The following is a 20389-nucleotide window of genomic DNA, read 5'->3' on the forward strand; positions in this document are numbered from 1 at the left end:
CAGTGAAAGTCACACACAAACAACACAAAGCATACCCATGCACAAAACCCAGTAATTCCTAACAAAAAAAAGCTTATTAAGGCAGAGAGCCTGCTGCTGTTGAATGCTGCTTTGATCACACAGCCAGCAAGTGCCTGAGTTCCTTCAGGAATCCCCTACCCATTTTACCATTTTCAAAACTTTGTAATCAAAATCAGGGTTTCTGCCTGCGTCATCCATTTTGGATACAACGCAAAAGGCACCATTCCACTGAAGGACACGTTCATGCACACTCAATTTGCTATTTATTTCTTGTATAGGCCAAAATCACACAAGTAATGCCTCAATGGACTTTACGATGCCATGTTTTCAGACAGTTCTCAGCCTTGACTCCCTAAGAATTCAAGAAATAAAACACCCATAAAAAAATTAAAAAAAAAAAAAGACAAAAAAGGAATATACCTTGGGAAAGGCAATTCAGTGACAGACCTTCTTCCATGCGGATTGGGCAGGCAATACACAAAATAGAACACAAGTAATCTTCTTCACAGAGCTAGACGGCCAATCTATCATTGCCTCTTCAGAAATATAACACAATAGTAGAAACTATTTTGTTCTTGTATAGTAAAGAGTGTCGCAACAACTCTCAAGTCAAAATACAAGAACAGATTATACCACTCAACTAGCACATGTAAAGGTACAGATTTGTTAAAATATACAGAAAACAAAGTAGAAACTAATTAACATAATTGAAAAGCAACAATGTTTATCCATCAGTTAATTGTTGAACCACTGTCAGATTGTAGAAAAGAAATCAGACAAGCCAGATACAGTCAGAGTCCTGGAGACATCGCTGCCTCCCCCTATTGGTCACATTCAATGAATTTATAAATGAAGGTTAACCCTCAATTTGTGACTTTGAGATGTGATGGGGGGATTGAATTAGCCAGTGAAAAATCACCTACACACACACACACACACACACACACACACACAGGGTGTAAACTCCATACAGATAATGAGCAGGCTGGGATTTGAGTCCAAGTATCCAAGAGGCACCAGAGCTAACCACCACAACCACTCTGTCAGCACCAATGTCTGAAGATACAGTAAATATATAAACAATGTGAGAGACCGCTACGCTAGCATAGTGACACTTTCTTTTCAAAGACCCCTTTAGTTGGTCATCCTACTAGTTTTATTACCAGGCCCATGTCCTTTGATTTCTACAAATGACAGAAATGTGAAATCTGAAAAAAATGGGTTGTATTTATACAAAAAGATCTATTGAAATGCACAATAATTTAAAATTGTGTATGGTAAATAATATGAAGACTCAAAGCATGTATAAAAAAGTATATTTTAAAGAATTGTCATATGCGTGGGCAAGGTCTGTCTCTTATGGGTAGAAATACTAAAGAGCATGCCAAGAAAGGATTTACAGGTGACACAACTGCTTAGCCCTCTTCATACTTTTTCTGTAGACAAGAGGGTGTCAACCCAGAAGACGTCCATTAGCTCCTGTCCTCACACCATCCCTTTCACCTCTGCTAGTATAGACATAAACAGCTGGAAAGAGCAGAAACCATGAATCACATCTGCTAAACTTAGCATTGCTGTTTCCTTCCTTCCATTATGGCCTACTTACAGCTAATAAATTGGGTTATGCCAGGTGTGCCAGCCTAGTTTATGTGTTCTTATCTCTTTCATTTCTTTACTGTAGCAAAAAAAATTCAAAGACATTGCAGTGCATATAACATTCTTTGTTCTGTTAACTAGATTTCTGCCTATTTTGACAGAATTACATTTTAAAGCAGAGATCCACATGTGAGGCCTGTAGTAACTTTGTTGCCAATTGTCAGAGTTCCTCCACTGGCTGGGATTCAAATGTTTTTGGTTTCTTTTGTGCATTTTTGATCCTTTTATTTATGTTTATGTATATATTTCTTTATTTTTTGTTTTGTCTATGTATACAAACTGCCTTTGTTATGTTCCACGTGTTTTGTGGGTTGTTCTCCAAGAGGTGGGGCCTCCTGCCAATCACTGCCCATCTGCCCTATAAATCTGGAGACACTTTTACAGTTCCTGGGTGTTCATTGTGAATGTGCACTGGAGTGGTGATTTCTTGTGCTTTTGTAAATTCTTTAGATTTTCTGGATTTTTTTCTACCAAATTTTGACTTGGCTTGTGGATTCTGTATTGTTCACCTGGGATTGCCTTCTTGTTACAGGCAATTCTATTTTGCTTTTGTGCACATGGAGCGTAATTGTGATTAGAACACTTTTTTGTGAAGAATGAATCTTTTATTTTGTAAAGATTTGGTGCTTGTCCTTATTACAAGCTGGAGTTTGACAGTGATACCCTCCTCCAGTGGGCATTATCGGATGTGTTTGGGACCAGGGGCCTCATGTATAATGGCGTGCGTAGAACTCACACTATAACATAGCGTAAACACAAAAGCAGAAATGTGCATACGCACAGAAAAATCCAGAGCATAAATCTGTGCATACGCAAACTTCCACGTTCTTCCACTACATAAATCCCAGTCAGCGTAACAAGTAACGCACATGCACACGCTTACTGTCCCGCCCCAACTCCTCCCAGAATTACGCCTCTTTGAATATGCAAATCAATATAAATAGCCCTTGAGCTCAGCCTTCTGTGAAAAGACAATGGCAAAAGCACAGGGGAAAATATTAGAATTTCAGCAAATACCAAGTGGAGGCAAGGAAAAATGTACTATTTGTTGGTTTAAACAGTGGTATGAACAACAAAAGGAAGTCGATCGAGTGACATAGTGTCAGAGAAACTTGAAAGCTCAAGTTCACAAAGTCGCACAGTGCCTGAAATAGAAAAGAAGTTGTCACATGTCAAAGTTGCCGTGAGTCGCAGCCCACCATCTGAGTGTCATATGAAAACTTATTAGGGTGCAGACAAAAAAAATAGGCACACAGTGGGGAAAAAAATCACGAAATGTCAACTTTAACCTCGAAATTTCCACTTTAATCACGTAGTTTATTTTGTCATTAAAGTAAAACATCATAAACTTCATTTTAAAATCATTTAATTTACTAGTTTCTCAATCCCATTGTAGCTAAAGTAGCACGTTAAATGCCCTATGTGTGTGAATCACTACGTGCTTCTGGGCTTTCTCTTCATCCGACAGAACACAGAATCCATTACATTCGTGATATTATAGCTCTCTGAATAATTAAAATGCTGAGATGTATACGTAATATTATTTTCATGATGATAGGAGTTAAATCATGTTATTAAACATGGGAACACGGTGGTGCAGTGATTGTTCATGTCTCACGCAAGATGCTTGCTGCGTCGTGTGCGACCTTCGATGAAATACTATATTGTAGCAGTACTGTCTCTTTCAAACGTACTAACCTCCAATTCCTGTCCTTCCTTTTCTTTCTCCAAATACACAATCACCACACAATCAGCTCTATAGTAGACGTTAAACCATCTGTAAGCTTAGAACGCCGATTCTTCAAAGCTTTTAAAGGAACATTAAAATATCTTCATAGTACGTGTTTAATTACTTTATCCATCTATCCTTCCAGTGTCGTGCCAGCATAAGCAAGAATACAGTGTGAGGCAGGAACAAACCATAAACGGAGCGCAAGCTCCTCGCTAGCGCTGCAGCACCGTGTCCTGGCATGTTTAATTAACAATATAGATTATTTAGATGAAGTAAAAGTTTTATCTGTATAATATAATAAACATATTTTGCTTTGTTTGTATGGTTATTTTTAGATATTTTAAGCCCTTATAAACTCTCCCACACTGTTAACATTATTAGAGCCCTCTAGACATGAAATAACACCCTTTAGTCAAAAGTTTCAACTGTGCTCCATGACAAGACAGAGATGACAGTTCTTTCTCACAATTAAAAGAATGCAAACATATCTTCCTCTTCAAAGAATGTGTGCCAGGAGCAGAGAATGTCAGAGAGAGAGAGAGAGCGCGAGAGAAAAGCAAACAATCAAAAAATCAATACGTGCTTTTGGGCTTTTAAGTATGCTGAAACACCGCGATAAAGCGGAATTTTTTAGGAGGAGCGACCGTATCCTCTAGGCAAACAGCCTCTGTGCAAACAGCTCCTCTGCTCACACCCACTCCGTCAGGTGCAGAGAATGGCAGAGAGAGTGAGAGAGACTGAGAAAAGCAAACAATCAAGCACCTCGCGGGAAGCAAATCGTATATCATTGAGGAGTTTTAGTTAATACGTAATACACGCTCTGATTGGGTAGCTTCTAAGCCATCCGCCAATAGCGTCCCTTGTATGAAATCAACTGGGCAAACAAACTGAGGAAGCATGTACCATAAATTAAAAGACCCATTGTCCGCAGAAATCCGCGAACCAGAGAAAAATCCGTGATATGTATTTAGATATGCTTACATTTTAAATCCGCGATGGAGTGAAGCCACGAAAGTCGAAGCACGATATAGCGAGGGATCACTGTATGGAAAAAAATGATCCGCTGTGGCAACCCCTAACAGGAGCAGCTGAAAGAAGAAGAAGGTGCAGTGAGAGTAACAACACTAAAGCAGCTATTATATTTAGAATAGTTTGACCATTTCGTGGACCATTACAGTATATTGTTACAGGTTAATTACAATCAGATGCATTCAACTAATAAACAATATGCGGTTAATTTCAGTGTATTTATAAAGCCACATCAGGGATGTGGATCTGAAAAAGAAAGGGAAACCATACTGGAACAGTAGCACTGCTTTGACGCTGGGTGCCGCCAGTTTGCAAAACCAAGCTGAGAACTTGCGTACGACAGGGTATGAGCTACTGTGGAAATGTGCGTGGCTTTCCACCAAGTTTAGGTTTTATACATCGCGATTTGAATGTGGAAACATTCTTACGCAACATATTTTTGCGTACGGACTGTTTATACGTTAAGGCCCCAGGTGTTTTGGAACTTTTTAGTACATCAGGCTCCCAGGTTATGACAACATACGGATACATCAGCAAGCACGTCACACTAATTTGTATCTCAATCATGAAGTCACCTTTCCAGTTCTTGCGCTATTTGTATTTAGAATCATGCACAGATTGCCTGTCAGGAATTTGTTTGGATCACTTTTGGTTTTATTTGATTTATTTTTTGATCTCGGTTAGATCAAAGGTTTTTGCTATTTTGTGTTTTGGTTTACTAAAAAAATCCATATATACTGACTTTAGATTAAATTGGAAAAACTTTATTAGTCCAAAAGGGAAATTTAGAAATTTAGCCACATCTAATCATCATTTTCCAAAGTCCTAGTTAGGTAGCATCCCTGCCACTTGAAATTACTACAATTAATAACAATACCATTTTTATTTTGTAGTAAATTTATATATAATTTTGGTATTTAATTACGATGTATATTTCTTCAGTCAAAACGTAGATCACTTTATCAGTTACACAATTACCATGCATACTCTTCCATTTTAAGATAATAACAGAGGGTACGCCAAGGATTTTAAGTGGTAGACAGCTTTCAGGTTCTTCATAGATTCACCATTATGTGTTTACCTCATTCGCTTTGCAAGTAAAATGTGTAAGTCTTAGGCTTTAATTGGAAGGCAATGGCACTCAAATTTAGTGCTTCAGATCAATGTGCGTCCACCTTAATTCACGAGGCGCCAGGCTTATCAGAGAACAAATGCCTCTGAGAAGAAAAGGACTTTGCAGTAGTGAAGGGCATAAATCGTGAGATGAGCTTGTCTCATTTGGGAAATAAAAGGAGATTTTTGAAGAGTAGTGATAGGAGCTTAGCAGAGCAATTATAGAAATGCTACGGGCGCAGGGTGCCTCACATGGTAAAGAAAGTCTTTGTCAAAGCAGATTTTCAACCAAGAAACCAGAGTCCTAGGAAATGGTTCAGTTGCTTCATTAGTCAAAATGAAATAACAAATTATTGACAACACCAGCAGGATAACCTGCTAAAGTTCAATTAGATTCAGTAATTGAGAGAAAAAAAAAACAGGATTCCAAGGTTTTTGAAGCAAAAGGCATTTAGTGCATGTCATGAACGCTTGGCATGAGAAGCTAATTAGGAATGACTAGCACAAATGTTTTATTCCTTTCACAAAAAGCGAGAATTAAAACAAAGACTTTGCCTAACAAGGACATTTTATTATATTAACAAGCATACAATAAAGCAGTATAAAGGAGAGGGCTGAAACACTGTAGCCGTTAATTATGGGTTTGACTCATCACACTACTTACTCATCCTTATGATATTTTAAATGCAGTAATTGATCAGCTAGGGTACAATGTCAACACTCTGGTTAATGCTGCTTTGTAACAGATCTAGCTTCCTAGGTTTGAATGTCACGGCCCAGTCATTGTCTATGTGGAGACTGCATGCACTCCCTTGGTCTGAATTGGTTTTCTTTTAACCTAAAAGAGGTGAAATCCGAAATTGAATTAATAATATTATGTTATGCTATGTTGTGCAATGGAAGGAGTTGAATTAGAAAATAGATTAATGATTCCCTGTTTGTATATTTCTCTGCACATGATCTTTCTTAGATGGAGAGCCATGGAATAAAAGCACATATAGGGATGCAGAATTCTCATTAAAATTTATAGAGGCTAGTAAAACAAATCAATAAAAAAAGACCAGGGGCTATTATAGATCTCTTAAAGGCATTTTATCATTAATTGTTTTTGTCATTAAAATGTTAATTATTCTATTAGATCTGTAATCATAAACTCATTTGGCAGAGTGTCATTTATGGAGCTACATATAGTAACTTTAAACAAATTCTTACAATTTTAATGAAGTGTGCAATATATTTAGAAGGGAGTTTCTGCAGTATGTAAGATAGACAGGCTACTTGCAAAATATAGATATTTGGTGCAACAGAGCACAAATGTGTTCTGTTTTTATTTCTTGAACAAAATTTCCTTTATATAACCATTTTTTGTTACCTCACTTTTACATAGTAGATCTGGGACCTGATTCGACAACATCATGCAATGACAATATCCAGCCCCAGCCCAGGATATCAGCCCATCATAGTAAACACCTGTCTGTGCCAATTTTAAACTAACCTGCATGTGCTGGGGAATATCAGAGGAAATCAGAACTCCCAATAAAGAAATGCCATGGACACAAGAAGGGACACTTTAGAGGACATCCATTGTCAGGCCACAAGTCCACTGTGGTGACAGAATTTATTCTTGACCATTTGAATTCAGTGGTTAAATCTTTTTTTTTTTATTTTTTTTTACTACTGAGTTCATCTTATGTATGCATTTTTATTTTGCATAATTTTATACTTATATTTATGTTTGTGTTTTGGTACATTTTTGTTCATGTATGTATAACGTTTCCTTTTGTTTTTCTTGTTAATAATTCCTTATCTGGCTTTTATTTCATACTGTTACCTTTTTTTCTATGTAAAGCACTTATTTTAAATGTACTATATAAATAAATAAAATAAACCTAGAAAATGTTTATAGAACTGTTACATTAGGACACAGGGAAAAAGTTCAAACAGACAATACCTTTGCCAAGAATCTTGCCCAAATCCATGTAAAGAAACAAAATTAACAAGCTTTATTTATTCCATTTTTAAAATCAGCATTTTGTAAAGACAACTTAGGAAAATATTTTATGTAATGTAACAATGTAGATGTTTTATGTTATGAACTATCAACCCCATTTACTGCAAGGAGTTGGGAATATACCTTACCCACATGGGAATCCTCAAGTGGACAGAAAAACATCCTGGCTGAGAGATGGAAGGATGTCACACTCGGACAAAGCTCCCCAAATGTCTGGATGGGCACCCCAATAGATTGTTCCTTACCCGGATGGGAAGTCCCAGATAAATGGACGTTCTTCCCAGCTATAACTATGTGTAGCACCATCCCTAACTGGGACAGAAGAGGAGGTCAGGGAAGGACTGTCTCTGGGGGATGTTTGTTCCCTCCATTCACTGGATGGGAGCAGCCCTCGATATCAACACCCATTTGGGAACCAGCAGGGAATGCTGGGAATTGTAGTCAAGCATCACAGCCCTGCTGGGGTCCACATGTGCCACAAGAGGACGCTGCAGGGAGAGGTACTCCCGGTTATTTCTGTGATCCAGAAGTACTTCCAATGGGCAACAGCCCTGGCACCGGAGGTACTCCTGGGTCCGCAATAAAAGATAATACACTGTCTTGTCCAGGCGAGTTGGAGCAGGGAGGAATGAAGGAAGGTAACACTCGACTGGAGGACAGCAGGGTGGTGGTGATAGAGAAAGGAGGCAGAGACATTGCTTGTGTATACTGAGGTATTCTGTATTAAACATCCTTTATCTTAACCCGGGACTGCCTTGGTGTGTTTGAGGTTTGGGGCTGTCTGGCACCCCCTGCCTTCACATTACCTTTGGTTTGTCAACACTGTTATTTAAGAGGATAAGAGGCTGCATTCTTTCAGCAAGATAACAACAACAACAACATTTATTTCATACAAAGGATGTAGCTCAAAGTGCTTTAAAAGGTAACAGAGACAAAAATAACAACAAAAAGAAAAACAAATTAGAAATAGATAAAAAGAATAATGAATACATATTATGCCAAAATATTCAAAAAAGAATAACTTAGGACACATTTATCAAACACAGATAAAGAGGTAATAGAGATTTTTTAGGTCCCTAAAGATTTCTTTGTATGTCTCTTAAGATAAATACTGAGGTATGGTCAGATGATCAGTTAGGACAGAAACATATTTTAAAAACTCCGGGAATGAGAAAAATACAAAATACAAAATCTGCAGGGGTTCCAAGGCCAAAAGACCAACCATCACCTCCTGAGCATTCGACAGTCCATGACAGTGTCACATTATGTGGATACTTTTGTGAAGCTCTCTATCTTCATCTTAGCAGCATTTCAGGTGGCTGCAATACTTAGGCCAGGGGCCAGTGGTACATTGCACCGCCATAGAGAATAAAGAAATCACACAAAAGTAGTGAATAGTGACTACCCCATAATACAGCAACTACAATCACATTTAATGAAAAAGAACCAGTTTCCTCGTCCCCCGAGGATGGAGAGCTGCTGAAGCTAGTAATTTAAGTGATTAAGAGTAGGCCAGTTAGACAAATAGGCAAAGTAATATATAAAACGGCTTTGTTATGAGTGCCTCCCATTGCCTATTCGTCTCCTTATTTGTAAGGATTCTTTAAAAATAATCTGCTGGTTATTTTCCATAATGTATGCCTATATTTGTTAATTTAGCAGATTATTTTTATTTCAACTGTCTTACAAAATGTAATTATGTAACAATTCATCCAATTCCTCGACTTCCTTTTCATTACAAAGTTATGGGCTGTTATTTTCTGTCACAGTGGCTTCAGACGTAAAAAGGAAAAAGGACTTCAGCCAAGTGCAAAGCAACCATATGAGGATATTCAACATAGTTTAACAAAAATTATAAATAAAACTGGTCTTATTTTAATAATAGAGAACTAAGAAATGAACTTTCCTCTGTGTTTAGCATGAAAAGCTTTATTGACAAGACTTGTTAGCAAAGGAGAGTAAGGTATTAACACCACCCCAGCTCTCAGTAGAGCAGTTCTGTTATCATTTTTATAGCCTTAATGTTCATTGAACATGCACTTCTGTGACCTGGAGTTAGAATAAGGTCAGTGCCCCTCTTGTGTGTCATAAAAGTCAACTAAAGGAGTTTGGTGTCATGAAGGTCATCTGCTCATAAACATTTCTGGCCCAATACATCTTTGGGCAACAGGCCAAACACAGGAGAACTCAGAAAATGTCCATTAAACCAACAGAGAGAAAGAGTAAGAGTGAGTGATTATTGAATATGAAAATTAAACACCCTGATATATATTCCTACAAAACACTTTTTAACAACTCACAGTATTACATGTCAGCTATCTCTTTTCATGTGTTAGCATTTTTCTTTTCATTTTCTTGACTAAATACATTTTCTTTTTTGAAATATATGGAATGAATAGGAGTGAATGAATTCTTATGAATAACTTCTGTTTAAATCTATTGTTTTATTTTAGTTTTACATTTTGGAATTCCTGCAACATTATTTGGGTTTTCCCATTTTGGGTAGCCTATGTTACCCAGTTTCTCTGCCACACTCCCTGGCATTTGCTTCATTGGTATGACATTATTAAAAGCAGCATCTCACTAGTCTGTCCAAAATTGTGGATACCTCAAAATCTCTTCATTGAGTTTTCCACAGAATCTCTAGTTTACGAATATCACACTATGTTTTCTGACTCTGGTTTAGTTATTTGGTTTAGACACACATTAGAATTCATTTACTAGTTTGGATCCTTGCTTCATTCTTTGACCATTTTTGTTTTTTTTTTTTTAACCAATGCTGTGTTACTCCTTACCATGCTGCTCACGACTGGGGGTATCCCCCCGAGCTGCGAACTTTATGGAAAAAAGTGGTTATACAGTGATCCCTCTCTATATCGCGGTTTTGCCCAGTTGATTTCATACAAGGGACGCTATTGGCGGATGGCTTAGAAGCTACCCAATCAGAGCATGTATTACGTATTAACTAAAAATCCTCAATGATATACGATGTGCTTCCCGCGCGGTACTTGATTGTTTGCTTTTCTTTGTCTCTCTCACTCTCTCTGACTGACGGAGGGGGTGTGAGCAGAGGGGCTGTTTGCACAGAGGCTGTTTGCCTAGAGGATATGGAAACTGCTCTAAAAAATGTCGCTTTATCGCGGTGCTTCAGCATTCTTAAAAGCACAAAAGCACGTATTGATTTTTTGATTGTTTGCTTTTCTTAGCGAGCGCTCTCTCTCTCTGAAATTCTCTGCTCCTGATGCAGACATTCCTTTGAAGAGATGATATATTTGCATTCTTTTAATTGTGAGAAAGAACTGTCATCTCTGTCTTGTCATGGAGCACAGTTGAAACTTTTGACTAAAGGGTGTTATTTCATGTCTAGAGGGCTCTAATAATGTTAACAGTGTGGGAGAGTTTATAAGGGCTTGAAATATATAAAAATAACCATACAAACATATGGTTTGTACTTCGCGGATTTTCATCTATCGTGGGGGGTTCTGGAACGCAACCCCCGCTATCAAAGAGGGATTACTGTATAGTAAAACTAGTGTCAGGGATACCAGGGGCGACGACCCAGCAGGGACACCAAGAGGGACCGGAAGAGGGCGTGCGCCCACCTTGGATCATGTGGGGGCCGCTGCCCTGGTTGCTTTGGGGGCCACAGGTTGAGGGCTTGGAAGCCCACCCCTGTAGGGGCCCGTGGTCACCACCAGGGGGCACCCCAATGCCTTGGGAACCCTGAACCTCAGCACTTCCACCACACCAGGAAGTGCATGTGGGCAAGAGAAGCAGGGACACCCGGAATGCACTTCTGCCACACGGGGGCGTGTCGGCGGGTGATTGCCGGGGAGCACCTGGAGCATATCAGGGTAAAGATAAAAGGGGCCGCCTCCCTTCATTCGAGGCTGGAGTCGGGAAGAAGTACGACGAAGCAGGAGAAGCAAGGGTGGAGGCGGCCCGAAGAAAGGCATAGTGTGTGGCCAGGACTTTGGGGGTTGTGTGAGCACTTTTGACTTGCAAATATTTGTAAATAAACGTGTGGTGGTGGAAAACAACATGTCTGCCTGTCTGTGCCCGGGTTCCGTTCACACTAGGTGCCCTTCATTTATTTTATTACTTTAACCACTCAACATGTACAAAGTAGAAGAGCAAAACAATACGTATTCAAATAGAGTAAAAGCAATAGCAAAGTATATATGAAATGAATAATAACAAAGTCTGGATATAAAACCTTAACAAAAATACACTCTTGTCTCAAAGTCCAAATGTTTCATACTAGTTAGTTAAAAAATGATGCTGAAGAAGGCTGAGAAGCAGTGTCCAAAGCTGCATGTGATGGAGAGATTGTGTGTCTGAAAGTGGTGTGCTATACATCAGAGGTCAAGCTGGTATATGGACAGTGTCTTCAGTGGTGTCTTTTCAAGTGGATGATCTTGTTTTTCTTTCCCTTGGGCAGTTCATCCTTTATGTGAAGTCCTCCACATGTGGCTCTGGACACCATGATGTTACACACAGGTAAATGGCTAACTGCTGTGGTGGTGGACACCTTTTTCTAAAACCGTTAATCATTAAAATATGTGCAAACACCTTATCAAGTTTTTTCTACCTATGGTTTGTCCAATTCATTTGGGATAGGTACGTTCCACCTGGCCTTTGAGTCATAAATTGACCAGTCCTTCTAATATTAGATTATAATACAAGTTATATATGGATGTACAGACAAATACTTATAAGTATAAACGAAACATAAAACAAAGCCTCATAATGCCACTAACAGGGCCTCGTGTTGCTGTTCTGTAGGAAATATCTGTGAGTAAAGATCCAGAGTTCAATTATAGTTCATCATAGCTCAACTGAGTAAAACGTGCAGAAAAACACAATCCACTGGGACCTTAAAAGCATAACGTGTAATTTGTTCGCTCCAGGACACTTTTCATGCCCATTGTATTATGACATCTGTCTCAGTTAGACAAAATGTTTACTTGGCAGCAAGGGAAAATGCTGGTCTTGACAAAAAGCTAACAAGCTTCAATGGTTTCTTGCTTACCTCCAAAAACTAGCCATCTCAAATATGGGAACAGAAGAGAATGAAAAGAATCCCTTAAAATACATTTTTCTAATCAGAACCAGCAATTGTTTTATTTTAACATAATTTAGAGATGAGACATAATTAATTGGCTTTCTATTATTGGAACAATATTGAAGTAATATGTTTGTAGCTTTTGTTCTTGAGGACAGCTCTGGTTTTAATTTTTTTATGGTACGAGTACCTGGTTGTGTACATTTAATATCACAGCCAGGCAGAGTACCTTCCTAGTTTCTTTCCAGATTTCACTTAATCAGCATTTTCATTTCATCTTTCATCTCATTCTCCTGTGAAATAGCTCCCTGCTCACAGGACCATATCAGGAGTAGGTTAATTAGGTTATAGGAGAACTCTAAATGCAGCATTCCTGAGGTGAATTTATACAGATAAAGTTCTTCATTCTTTTTTTGCTTGCTGTTTATAGTTCTGATTTACAGCTCATTCCAAAATAACAGGGACGCAAAGCTTTTGTTATAGGCAAAGTTAAGAAATGAGTAACAATATTATTTGTAAAAAACAAATATGTTCTTATTATACTTTGCAAATTGTATTTCCTTTTCTGATTATAACATTATTCTTTCCCCCCTTGTTATAAATTTGGGTGTCAAATTAGACTCCCATCTGTCATTTGATACACATGTCCATCACTTTTGTAAAATTGCATTCCCAAACTCTGTCCTTGCCTCCCCCCTTGTGATGCTGGTTCATGCCTTTGTCTCCTCCCAGATTTGTGCCTCGAGACAATCCTGTCTCGGAGGTCTACAGACAATTCCTTTGACTTCATGCTTGTTTTGTGCTCTGACATGAACTGTCAACTGTGGGACCTTATATTGACAGGTGTGCGCCTTTCCAAATCATGTCCAATCAACTGAATTGACCACAGCTGGACTCCAATTAAGCTGCAGAAACATCTCAAGGATGATCAGGGGAAACAGGATGCACCTGAGCTCAATTTTGAGCTTCATGGCAAAGGCTGTGAATACTTATGTACATGTGCTTTCTCAGTTTTTTTATTTTTAATAAATTTGCAAAAACCTCAAGTAAACTTTTTTCATGTTGTCATTATGGGGTGATGTGTGTAGAATTCTGAGGAAAAGAATGAATTTAATCCATTTTGGAATAAGGCTGTAACATAACAAAATGTGGAAAAAGTGATGCGCTGTGAAGACTTTCCGGATGGACTGTATAAAATGAATTATTATTATTATAACTTGTATGTCTTAAGAAGTTTAACAATAAAATGATAGTGGGGACTTGTTCGTTATAAAGAATAATACAATCCATTCAGGACCTGTTTAATCAGCATTTATTGCTGCAGGTAATCAAAATCTATCATGATAACATGGGGTGCAAAACTTAAACAAATTCCATTAATCATGTCAGCCAATGAAAGGTCACAATTAGGCGCACAAGTTGCCAATACATTCATAAGCATTTCTGTAGGAAAAGGCAGGAAACAGGGGTACAAGGTGAAAAAAATCACTTAGACATAGGGAGAACATGCAATGTCCATGGTATTAGGGCTCTGGAGCTATGAGGTAGAAGGTCTAACCACTACACCACCATTTTTAATGCTTAACACTTGAATTTCCAAAGCCAAAAAAAAACACTTGTAAACCTGGCCCAACTTAAATCCCTTTGCACCTCTCCATCAGCATCTTTTGTCTTGTAAATGTGTCGATAAGCACAAGCAGCAAACAGCCTGCTATACCACCCCCTCCCCCAACCAACAGAAAAAGGGCAAGAAGTTCTCCCAGTTCAAGCCTTGAATATCTGAGAGTGAGCTACCTAGAGTTGTATAGGGAAATAATTTCATGTGTGTTTCGTGTCTACAACAATCTATGTAAACACATTGTTAAAAAACTTGTGAAGGCTGATGCCCAAACATCAAATAAACACTTTCACAAAAGGTGCAAGTGCAATACGACAGCTTCCGTGGTTTAGCAGTAAGAACTGCTGACTTGTAATCAACAGGTTGCGAGGTCGAAACTAGCTCCCTCATAAATTTACCATTTTAAGTAGTGAGCTGACAGAGACGTGCGAAGGGGTTTAAGGTGGTCCGGGTTTACGAGTTTTATCATAGGCTTTGGTTATTCTAGTGTTAATGGTAAAGGTCAAATTCAATCTAACTGTGGATGTCACAGCCTGCAACAGTTATAAAGCTGGCTAGTGCTGCTATTTTAGAGTCCTAGGTTCAGCTCTCTGGCCATTCGTTCGTTGTGTATGTGGAGTTGGCATGTTTTACTGGTAGGAGTTCCATTCATAGAAATAAATCTGCTCTGACAATGTCTAGGCCAGGAGTCAAGTAAAAACCCTACAACTCTGCTGTCTATTGCGCCATCATACTGTTTATTATCATTAAAAATAAAAACAAATGATTCATTTATAGTATGATCATTATAATATTAATAATTAAAGGAGGCATAGAGAACTCACATTTTCCCTGTCTGATAAATTAGCTATTACAGACAGATAATGGTTAGTGCTGCTCCTGAATCTCAGCCTGTTCCCTATCTGTTTGCAATTTTCACATGGGTGTGTATCGTAAATTAATGGGCACCTATAAATCAACCTGGTATGAATGAGTTAGGGTGAGTGCATGACTGTGCTCTGCCATCAACTTCTGGCTTATCTTAAGCTCTGGGATAAACTCTAGCTGTTGTGACTCTCAATCTGGTGTTCCGGAAATGCAACATAGCAGGGCTACTCTTGGGCAGGTTAGTGGATGCAGATTTTCATTAGAAAAAGAGTCTCCTAATTATGGTTCTTATATAGACACAGGGTTAGCGCCAAAGCAAATTTAGTGGGTAGTGGCTTTGGTTACTGTGTGATTACAATATAAGAAAACAGATCTTCATCCTACACAAAGCAACATTAGCACTGTTACTATGCAAGGCTAAAGCCAAACCGGGGCTGTAACTATCAAACATGAGTAAGGTGGCATTTCTAAGCACACAGGCTCACACATACACTAAACTCAACATACAGCATCACTATCTGTAAATGTGCCACATTTTACAGTATATTAGCAATTCTAGTGTGTATTCATTTATCCATCTTCTTATATATTTATTCATTTAAAGAGTTTCTGTAAAAAGTCAGATTTCCTCCTGTGGACAAGTTCTATCTATCATTCAAGCATCATAGCACATCTAGCACACAGAGTCCCTCTCATAGTAATAGACTTGTACAAAGATTATGTTGTAAAAAGCATTTTACAGAACACATTTGCAATTGTCTTTAATATTTTGTAATGTATATAAGTACTGTATATACAATAAACTGCTTATGTATAATGGGTGCCTGCCCCTTCCAGTCCATGTAACCAGCGTGACAACTGGAAAATGTTGGTCATTTTAGTCCCATGACTGCTACAGATTACTGAGCTTAGTGACACTGATAAATTGTTGTCCGAGGTTGTAGATTTTTCATCTGTAATCCTTATGAACTCCTCTGGTGTGTCCTTAGGTTTGCTCCCTAGTATTCAGAGGTGCTGTTCCTTGTTATCTGAACATTAAATGAGTTACTGAAAAAGTCATACTGTCAGAACATAGGTCTTATCCAAAGAATTGTCAAACTATTGACAAATCTCCTACTTGCCTTTCTTGTTTAACTTGTTGCATCTGAGCTAGATTGGGGAAGATATAAATGATCCTCTTCTTAGCTGCCCATTCTAGGGCAACAAATGTAATGGCTATTTAAATTAAACAGGTTTTTTATTGACAAAGAACTAAATGTCAAACTAGTGCAGAATGCAGGTGTCAGAATCTTAACTAGGAAAAGATAATCTGAGCACATCTCTCCAATTTGATGGCACTACAATGGTTACCTGTGCCATTTAGAATGGACTTAAAAATACTGCTTATGGTTTACAAAGCCTTAAATAATCTCACTCCATCCTATATTTCAGAGTGCCTCTCACCTTACACTCCAAATCATAACCTTAGATCTTCAAATGAGTGTCTACTTGTAATTCCAAGAGCTAAACTTAAAAGAGGTGGTGAGGTGGCCTTCTGCTGTTATGCATCTAAAATCTGGAATAGTTTATCAATAGAAATCTGCCAGGTTAATATGGTGGAGCATTTTAATAGGGCTTTCTCATAGCTTCATTTTAGCGTAACCCTGATATTGCATTTAATTATCATTTTTATCGTGGCTCTGCTATCTGTACTAATACCTATTATTCTCTGCCGTTGTTTTTCCAGTTTTCTGTGGTGGTGATCTGCGCCACCATCACCTGATCAAAGCACCGTGATGTCCCTACATTGATGGATTGAAGGCCAGATGTCTACATGACCATCATAATCTGATTCTTCCACCTGAAGCCTAAAAACCATGATGACTAAGATCATTTATGTTAGGTAGAATGTCTAGTGCGGGTGGTCTCATGGCCTTGGAAGCCCTGCAGATTTTGCTTTTTTTCCTCCAGTCCCTTGAGTTTTTTTTGTTTGTTTGTTTTTTTCTGTCCTCCTGACCATTGGACCTTATTTTATTATTTGTTACTTAGTATAGCCTAATCTTATTTTTATATTTTTCTTTATTCTTTCTTCATCTTGTAAAGCACTTTGAGCTACAAAATTTGTATGAAAATGTACTATAAAAATAAACGTTGTTGCTGTTAAATACACTTAAGTGCATTTCAATGGAATATTCAAAAAGTTACCTTTGATCTGTTATCAAAGATGAAAGTTCCAACAGCCAAAAATAAAATGCTAAAACTAAATTCAAAGTAAAATTATCTTAGCCAAATTTGAATCAAATAAAATTTTACAATGTGTGTTTTTATATAATGGAAAGCTTTTTAAAAGAAATGTATAAATCTCAGCCTTTGTTTTAAAAAAGTTTTGACATGAGAAAATATGTGACACCATCATTTACAGGGGCATTTTTGATGCATTCAGAAGATCACAATCCATATAGCCAACATCAAGGATGTTGCCGTCAGCTGTATGATGGGGACCATAAACAAACACCAAACAAAATGGCAGCGTGATGATGTGACAGAATTAACAATAACAAAATATTATCACAAATATTAATGATTAAATAATTTGATTTTAGTTAATCTTACTGTATCATTCGATTATGTCCATTTTAAACATGGACGATCCTTCATGTCAGTGGGTTTCAAGTTTTATTCAACCAGCAGGAGCTATTGTGTAACCCTTAGACCTTACAGCTTCTCTGATGTGTTGGTTACATAAAGAACTGATCAAAGTTTAGTGCTACTTACATTCAACCTTTGGGTGATAATATCAGAAATCTGAGTCATAATGACCCAAAGATTTGTGTTTTTTTGTTTTTTTTTTTGTTGGGCTACCTAGATTCCATTAAATACAGTAAAACTTGGAATGTTTGGTAATCGAGTCTCCAAAAACAAAACATTAAACTGGAAATGATGGAGATTGAAGAAGACACACATGTGGTTGACATTTTCTGACTGTAGAAAGTATGCATTTGGCTGTTGACAACTGGTACAGTTAAACTTTTGAGTTCTTTCGACCAGTCTGTGTTCTTCTTCTTTATTTTCATCTTTTCCCAGTTCCATGTGTTTGACCAACATTCTCCATATAACTTTGCCATGCACATCCTCCCCCTTTTCCTTCTGGTCTTCCTTTACTATATCCATTAAACCTTCTCACCACCACCCCCTCTACCACTTTCTTTCCCTGTACATCCATTCCCATCAGTCATTTGCCAAAATATTCATTGTCTCTCCTCATAAGATGTCCCTACCACTTTCTTAGATATCTCACCTACCTTTGTTGTACCTTTGATGGTCTTATTTCTTATTGTTATTCTTTGTAACTCCACACATTAATCTCCACATTCTTCTTTTTGCCACATACAGTTTCTTTTGTGCTCTTTACTGTCCATGTCTAAGCTGCACATATTATAGCTGGTCTTCAAACCACTTTATGTTTCTGCATCATACTAAGTAAGATTACTTTTTAACAATATGTATGTCCTTTTTTACATTAGTTGGACTCGCTTTCATCTCTTTTTACATTCTGACTCAGAGTTATTTTATGTGTTTCCATTCTACTCATCAATCCATTAGCTTTGCACTACTGTAAGTTTACTGCTTATACACACACTTGACAGAAGCCATATTAGTTTCACATTCCTTCTGACTGTGACTATTTAAACATCTCATCTCTTTTCAAAACCTGGTAGTAACAAAAACAAACAAGTCTTCGTCAAGTATCTGAACAAAAGCCAAAACATGAAACCCCTCTGATTCTTTTTGTAAGTGCAGTTGCATTGTGAGTAGATGTCCATGAACCGTGGAAAACCAGCTTATCGGAATTTTTTCAGACATGTCTGCACAAAGTCCTATATGAGGTGTCTTTTCTAAACAGAAGATGTAAGATTGTTGTTGTTTTAGTAGAAAAATATTCTCTAACAGAAAAGTCTAAATTATGAATAAACTACAAATATAACCATGGTTAAAAAAAAAAAAAAAAACTATAGAAACTTTTCTGTTATGATCAAACTAACTGAATGATATTTTTAGAAAGTGGATTTAGAAAGTGCTAAGACCAATTCTGTACACTTTATTGCATTGTAGATTTAAATTTTAAATAAACACATTTGACCAATCAGTTCAATTTGTTACAGGTTCACACCAATCAGATTCTAGACACATCTCAGGGTTAATTACACTAAATAGGATGCACCTGGCCACAGTCTGGAATGGCACAGTAAAAGGTCTGCCAGATTTCAGATTTGATTTCTAATTAATTTGCGTACCTTTCTGTCAACTTGTTTTCACTTTCACTTTGTCCTTATGGGTTGTTGAGTGTAAATTGATAGGTACAAATGGCAAATTTATTGATTTAAAATTAAATCTATAACAAGATAAAAAGTGTGAAGAAAGTAAAGGGATCAGAATACTCTCTGAATCCACTGTGTATATATATATATATAGGAAGGAAAGAGTTGTCTCAGGAGATTAGAAAGAAAATTATAGACAAGCATGTCAAAGGTAAAGGCTATAAGACCATCTCAAAGCAGCTTGATGTTCCTGTGACTACAGTTGCACATATTATTCAGAAATTTAAGATCCATGGGACTGTAGCCAACCTCCCTGGACGTGGCCGCAGGAGGAAAATTGATGACAAATCAAAGAGACGGATAATACGAATGGTAACAAAAGAGCCCAGAAAAACCTCTAAAGAGATCCAAGGTGAACTTCAAGCTCAAGGAACATCAGTGTCAGATTGCACCATCCATCGTTGTTTGAGCCAAAGTGGACTTCATGGGAGACGACCAAGGAGGACACCATTGTTGAAAACAAATCATAAAAAAGCCAGACTGGAATTTGCCAAACTACATGTGGACAAGCCACAAAGATTCTGGGAGAATGTCCTATGGACAGATGAGACAAAAATTGAACTTTTTGCCAAGGCACATCAGCTCTATGTTCACAGACGGAAAAATGAAGCATATCAAGAAAAGAACACTGTCCCTTCTGTGAAACATGGAGGAGGCTCTGTTATGTTCTGGGGCTGCTTTGCTGCATCTGGCACAGGGTGTCTTGAATCTGTGCAGGGTACAATGAAATCTCAAGACTATCAAGGAATTCTAGAGAGAAATGTGCTGGCCAGTGTCAGAAAGCTTGGTCTCAGTCGCAGGTCATGGGTCTTGCAACAGGACAATGACCCAAAACACACAGCTAAAAACACCCAAGAATGGCTAAGAGGAAAACATTGGACTATTCTAAAGTGGCCTTCTATGAGCCCTGACCTCAATC

General features: G+C 37.8%; 1 long non-coding RNA gene across 1 annotated transcript in view; it reads right to left on the reverse strand.

Annotated features, from left to right (window-relative positions):
• Nucleotides 1-20389, reverse strand: part of LOC120516054 — a 48147-nt gene that overhangs the window by 1551 nt on the left and 26207 nt on the right. The window lies entirely within an intron of this gene.

The sequence above is a fragment of the Polypterus senegalus genome, chromosome 15 (genome assembly GCF_016835505.1).
Source record: "Polypterus senegalus isolate Bchr_013 chromosome 15, ASM1683550v1, whole genome shotgun sequence".
NCBI lineage: Eukaryota > Metazoa > Chordata > Cladistia > Polypteriformes > Polypteridae > Polypterus > Polypterus senegalus.